Source organism: Aythya ferina, assembly GCF_964211825.1.
Source record: "Aythya ferina genome assembly, chromosome: 4".
In the NCBI taxonomy this organism is placed as follows: Eukaryota; Metazoa; Chordata; class Aves; order Anseriformes; family Anatidae; genus Aythya; species Aythya ferina.
In genome coordinates, this window is record NC_140300.1 from 24,414,801 (window position 1) to 24,422,194 (window position 7,394).

Consider the following 7,394-nt stretch of genomic DNA (forward strand, 5'->3'; position numbering starts at 1 on the left):
GTATAGCCTTCTGTCTCTCCTTGGAAGACTGCGTTTCAGCTCGTATCAGATTTTGTCAAATAGTAGACTCAGAGTTCTGCATGAAAGCCACTTGTCCTGGCTTTGGGATACCATCTGTAGGGAGAGAAAGCAACCATCTGCAGGCGTAAAAAGGAACAGATTTGTGGCCTGATTTTAAGTGACGTGAGTGGGAGCTGAATGCTCACATTACTGAAAATGAGGGTCATGGTTTCAGTTTTTTTTTTTTCTTTCTTTTTTTCTTTTTTCTTTTTTTTTTTTTTTCCCCCTGAAGTAGATGAAGAGAAGCTGCTTAGGCCTAGCTTATTGTGTAGGAGAGTGCGGGCAGTGGCATACATCAGAGGGGCAGGTAGGAGCACTGTAAAGATGGTTTATCAGTGGAGGAAAGTGCTGGGTAGGCCTCCTTTGGTGAGACCCCTTAGGTCAGAGGTAATAATCGGATGGATTCTGAGGAAGAGCAATTGCTGTGTGATTGTGGGTTTATAGCTAGCAGTCCTAGCTTTTCCCAAGGCTGCTTGGTGCAGATCGAGTGCGGGTATTGCTGTATCGTGTTCCTGCAGGGGTGGGCAGACACCTGAGAGCAGAGTGCTGGCTGGAGTCCAGCAGGTTTCAGTAGCTCTGGTTGGGGACAACTGACTTCAACGTGAGTTGGCTCCTGCAGACTTGTTCCTATGATTTCTTTGCCTTATAGCTTGGATACGCTGCAGAAACAAGCCAGGTTTGTGTGCATTTGTACAGCAAAGCCCCAACTAAAAAACTGATCAAGAGAGCAGGGAAAACAGGGTTTGGAAACATGAAAGCTTGTTAGAAGCTAGCTTTGATTTGACATGGCTGATTCAAAGGCACAGCTACATACCACAGCCTGAGTAATGTCTAGTTATTTTTTTTTGTCATTACTTACAGATACCTGTTTCTGGCAGCAAGGGCCACCTTGGGGATTATTTTCTCAAACTGCAGTGTTTTAAAGTGGAGGTACTGCTACTCTCCGGAGGCAGGACAGCAGTGTTTGTACACAGTGCTGGACATGGAGACCCAGCGTGGTTCCTATCCTGGCTACAACAGTCTGTCCTGATCCGACAGCTGCTGATTTGGTTATGCCTTTAGTTCCCTATGTGCTGGGCCACCTCTGAACTCCTCTCTGCTTACAGCTGGGAAACGTCTCCTTGTTGGTGCTCTGAGGATTTCTGAAAGTCCTTCTGCCTTCATCAATATGAGAGGTGGAGTACTCTAACTTGTCCTTACCTATGGAAATGGTTTGAATGTTACCATCAAAAATTAAAGGGTAATATTTTTTAAATTATTATTTTTACAGGCAAACAGTAAATTTCAGCCTGAATAATTAACATGCAATTAAAGGTGGTACGTGCTGGAGGAACACATCAGGTATTGTGACAATAGGTGGTGCCCTTGCTAATGACATAGAGCGGTGGTGGCAGCAGCTTTTGCTGTGCCCTTCCCTGAGCTGTTGTTTCCCCGTGAGGCGCACTGGAGGATGTTATTACACATCACATGCTGTTTGTTTCTTCCCCAGAGGAAGAGTACTGTATTCAGAGTATTGTTTTGGCGACTTTTTTTTTTTTTTTCTTTCTTTGCGTATGGGTGGGGTTGGGCTTGTTTTCAAAAAGTTATTGCTGTTCTTTGCTGAAGATGTGCAAGACCCAGAAGTGCGTTTTGCGCTTAGATCTGGAGATGATAACGTTGGGTTTTCTCCTTCAGCTGCCCTGCGCTGCTCTTTGTAGCTTGGCTGTCTGGCTGCTGTTCAGGGCCTGGTAGGGAAAGAAGTGCTGTTCGGTGGAGTCCTGTGCCGCCGTGGGTGTTGCTGGTGGCGGAGTCATCCTGAAAGCTCATGGGGAAGGACTCTCTTGATTTTGTTTGACTTTATGTGTCACGGAGCCTGGCTGGGCTAGCTACGGCTTCTTATCTGTTGTCACCTGATAAAAGGTCCCCTTTTCCTTTAGGTTGCTTGGTTTCTACATGTCCTGGAGCTGGGAAGTGCTGTCTTTCGAGGATTTTCTCAGAAAGCCTTTCACATACACAGGGCATGTGTTTGTCTGGAGTGCCGGTTGGGAGCTTTAGCTTTTTAGGAGTGTGGTATTTAACAGCTCTCTTGTCTCATGACTCATTGCCCTGAGAAAGGGCCTTTCTTGCCAACCTCATGGTGCCCCTTTACCCTTTCCACCCTTCTGCCAGATCCAGGAGCCTTTTCCAACCTCGAGGTTGGTCTGTTCCGTGTTCCCAAGAGCTGGGGAGTACCTGGAGCACTTGGGATGCTGAGTCAGATCCCCAGCCTTTTTCTCCTACACCTCAATGGAAAATACATTGGGGGAAGCTACGGGACACAGAAATAGGTGAGTTGGGAGGACAGTAGATGCTAGGGCAGATCTGTAAGAACCGATAGGGAAGGGTGTCAGAGTCACAGAATGACTGGGGTTGGAAGGGACCTTGAAGGTCATCGATCGGTCATGGGTGGGTGGATAGCATGGAGGTGTCCAGGAGACCCTGGGGTGCTGCGGGATCGTGCAGTAGGGTATCCTGAGTGGTTGGGGCACTACTGTCGGGGCAGCCCCATTCCTCCAGCCCCCACAGAGCAGCACTGACGTATCCAAAGCAGCAGCTCGAAGCAGACTGCTGCCAGGATGCGCCATTCAGAGGTTTTGCTGAATTAAATACATGTGGTAGGTAGGGCTCAACATCCTGTGAGTAGCGTGTTTTGTCCCACGGCCAGGTTCTGTTTTTGTTTGTTTTGCTTCTTGTTTTGTGTGTTCGCTTCATTTACGTAGCTTTCATGTTGTAAGAGGGCCACACATCTTCCTCTTGACTGAGATGAAAACTGTGCTGCCGATCCTGAGGAAGGGAAGGACTTGAAGTATTGGTAGCTTGTTGGTGGACAAATGGGGCTTTTGGCATCTATTCAGAGACAAGAATTTAGGCTCTCTCTGCCACTTCAGGGTTTGACAAAGGCAGCTGTGTATCCCCAGTGCCACCAGAGGTCCCCACGACCTGAGACCCTTGTGCTGTTGTGCTATCTGAACTTGCTACCCGAGCCGTGAAAACATAAAAGACTGAGGCAGCTTTGGAGTGGGGGCAAAGGATAAAAGACACCATTTTGCTTTCCTCCCTATTGTCCTAAGCTGTTTTGTATCCTCTGACGTGGTGTTGACTCTAAAACTACATTTGTGTCCTCCCTGTGAGTAGGAATGCTTTTCATACAGCTCAGGAGACGTTTGACCTGACTTGCAGTGTGCTAAAATAATAGTAAAATATTAAACGCTGATGCATTTCCTCTGTCTGATCAGGATGTGATAGCTGCTACGTTCTTTGGGCTGTAGGACATTTGAGTGTGGCAGTGCTTCCATGACAACAGTTGTTTTTAAAAGCTTTGTAAGCAACCACGTGGATCGTTATTATTTTTGTGTTATCTTGAGAAACGCTTACCTCCACTCCATGAAACACTGCCATAGCAGACACCGGACAGCACAGCGAACAATGGAAATCCTGTGCATGTGCCACAGATTTAATCGTTGTGTTTGATCTGTGAATGGGAGGAATGGTTGTATTGTCAGGTCAGGCTGTGGGAGCGTTACGTGTTTGCTTGACTTCTGCTAACTCAAAAGGCAATGCCTCCAACTCCCACCTCTAAAGCAAGCTTCCTCACCTGTGCGTCATCCTTTCCATTCCAGATTGCCCTTTTTTACTGTGTCTACAGTGGCATGTAGACAAGCCACAGGGGAGCTCCCTGCCGTGACAGACCTCTTCTTCTTCCCTGGGAGAATGGAAGAAGGAACCAGCATTTCCTCAGTGCTTCTGGCCTCTTTCGGCTCTTTCTTCCCCTGCTTCTCTTTGCAGGGAAGCACCTCAGCTTTGTGGCCCTTGGGCAAGGCCAGGGTGGTGAGGGCAGGAAGCTGAACTGACCATGAAGGCATGAAGTCCCTCAGCTTGGGCACGATTTCACAGAGAAAACCACTGGAGCCTCCTCCATGGTTTCAGCAAAGCCACTAGGATCATCCTCATGGTAAAGCCAGATGGGGGGCAGGGAGTTCAGCTGTCCCTGGTGGCAGGGAATATTACAGAGGTCAGACAATTACAGAAACTGATGTGGGCTTGTGCTCACGCTAATCGGGCTGGTGGGTGGTTGGGGAATTAGGATGTCTACCTGATTCTGGGGAAGAATACTGAGTTTTGGGGAAGTAATGTGGTTGCTTTTGTGACAGACTGTTTTAAGACAAAATCTGGGGGGAATGAAGTAACCCTCAGTATGGTACCTAAGCATTCTTCCCTTTTAGGAAAGGGGAAGTAGATTTTCAAGTTACTCTAAAGGAGAGCACTTCCCATAAATTGTCCTGACTGCCACTTCCCTCCTGGCGTCACAGGAGGAATTATACCATGAAGTGATCGTCACTTTTCTGCTTGTCAGGTAACAAGAAAGGAAGGAGTGTAAACATTAGCTTCGCTGCATGGCATATGCCACTGACAGCCACATCTCGAGAGAAACATCCCAAAGAAGTAGCTAATCTGTTCAAAAATTAAAGGCAGTAAAGAGTAATTTTGTTGTTAAGACTACAGAACACCGAGGTCTCAAACAGCAGGGAAATCTCTGCTTGCTGCAGCTCCACCAGCATATGGGTTCGTTGTATGGAACAGAGCTCGATTGGGCTTGAAAGGAGGCCGGATAATGATGTAGCTGCCTACACCCACGTTCTAGAGCCAAACCCAAGCCTGGTCACCATTTGCACAACCTGGGGTTTTCCATGTTAGGCCTGAGAGGTCTGCACTCAGACGTGCCCAGTTCAGTGCCTCACACCCGTCTCAGCACTGCTGCACCCAGGCACTGGGTGGCCTAGGGCTTGATCCCTGGACAGGAGTAGCTGAGGGCTGCTCCACGGCCACCTGAAGTGTGGGACAAGCCTGGCGATGGAGGATGATGTTTCCATGTCACTGTGGGGACCGATCTCCTGTTTCAGGGCAGATGGAGGTGCTCCTTGGCCCTCCCTGCCCAGTGAGTATACTGCTGGTGGCTGTGGCCCAGGCTCCTTTGTAGCAGTGCAAAGCCTCTCCCTCCACACCGGAGCTGTGTTGGATCCTTTGGCACACCTCAGGGCAGAGGGAGAGCCTTGGAAGGCGCTCGACAGCTGAGGTTTGAGAACTGAGCTGAGGGTTAGCCTCAGGTCAGGGTTTGGCTTCTGTGTTACCACCACACGCTTCAGACCGTGCCACTGCAACAGCAAGCTGAGGGGGGCCTAACCACTGTGTTAGCTTGCTTAGAAACCAAAGCCTTAACTCACCAAGGCAAAGTCATGATATATATTACCAAAATCCATGTAGGAGTTGCTTGTGAAACTGCATTTTCATTTCCTCTTTCAGATTTGGCTCTCTGACAATGAGTAATTCTGCAGACACTTCTACGCTGGGTCCATTTTAGAGACTTTTGTGATGCTCTCCTCCATGCTGCAAGGAGGTCCCCCTTTCTTTGAGGTATCTGCCCCTGGAAAGGGGATGTGATCAGCCCCAGGTTGAAATGGGTCTGGGCAATGTACCTGTCTGGTACTGCTTAAGAACTCAAGAGAAAGCAAATAGCAGCATCCCAGTTCTCCAACGCGCTGCTGACACCTTGACTGCACACATTTTTTCCTGCTCCCCTTTGAAAATGATGATTTAAAACAACAACAAAAAAGTTTTTTATGAAGTAAACACACACCTTTTATGTTGTTTATAATTTTGGTGACGTGCCTAGATATAAACAACGATTGGCTTTATTTTGTGTAGCATAATGGTCACTTCGGACACAAGAAAGGCTCGTTGGAGCTAAATACAATGGGTATCAAGAGTGTCATGGTTTACTTCCTGAGCAAATCAGAGAACAACAAGGAAATCAGGCCAGGGTAACAGGAACAGCTTCCTTTCTTGATCTCAAATCCCTTCCCAACATCTGCTTCCCACTAATTTCTCCAAGTCAGACAGAATCAGTGGATCAAGGGACAAACTTGGCCTGTCATTGTAAACCACCCTAAGCCACGACAAAACCTTGGATAATGTTATTTTAGATTATTGGTAATAAATCCTCAGTTACTTGAGGTTTAAGACTATTTTTTTGCTGTCAACTTAGTCTTCAATGCAAAGAAAAAAATAAAAATAAAAAAATAAAAAAATTTGCAACCCTCCACTCCACCCCCATAAATATTTTCCACAACAAAGTGTTTGTTTCTGAAAGTCCCAGTTAATGACTCATAGTGAGTTTAAAAAAAAGGAGAAGCAAGGTATTTTTGAATGTATTAACAATATTTTCTCACAGCCAGATGTTCCTCTTCGTTGCACAGTGTGAAGAGGTGAAAGGGGGCAGAAAAGCTGCAGCAAAAAATACGAGAACAATGTTAAAGAAAAAAATATATCAAGGAAAACATATCCATTAGGCTGAGATGTTGCACCTGACTTTGGAATTGTGCTTTGTGCAGTGGGTGTGGAGCTGGGGTGGTCCTCATGGCATTCCAGGTCACTAGGAAGTGAAGTCATGGAGCAAGTGCTACACAAAGCACGTGCATATCCATGAAAAGGCTCCAGAATTTATTCACAAACTCCCCCAAAATGAAGGTATTGATTAAAAAATCCACCCTGATGTTCAAATATTTTTAGGAAATTACTGGGTGAAGATGCTCCAGGAAGCATAGTGGAAGAAAACAGGCGGAAATCAAGGCATGTTATAACTTATTTCTTATTCTACAGTCTTGTTTTTCACAGAGCTCACGATTCAGAAGTTGTTTATGAAGTATTTCACAGATTGATGCGCTCTTTTTCCGAAATGCAGACTGCTTACCCAGATGGTCTCACATCTGGATTAGTCTGCAGAACAAAGCAGAAAAATATAGTTGCATTTAAAGTAGTTCTATCTGTAGCAGAGCTAAAAGACGTTTAGACTTCACCTAAGACATTTATATCAATATAATTTGCAAATGGTAGTTATTTCTCTACTTCTGACAAGCCACAGCATTTTAGTGGAAACATTTTTAAATGTTTGGGTGTCTGACTTTCTTTATCATGATCGCAATGGAAACTTATTGCCTGATTGCATGCACTGGTATTGGGAAACACAAACCTGGTTAAAAACAGAAGAATAAGTGTTTAATGTGAAAATTAAGTGACATGAGTTCTCACATAAGTTATTGAAGCCTCTTATTCAAAATTTTGTCTCAAATGAAAAGGAGTATTGAAGCATTTAGGATTAGACTATTCCAAAAACGTCTTCTGTGAACTACCTTTTACCTTCATCCCTACAGATAATTAACTGAATTCATTTATTTTCCCCAGCCTAACTGTGCAGCACTGTTCTGCAAGCTTCATCTCAGCATGTTTACAGCCTCTTTACACAGGTAATATTATTTCAG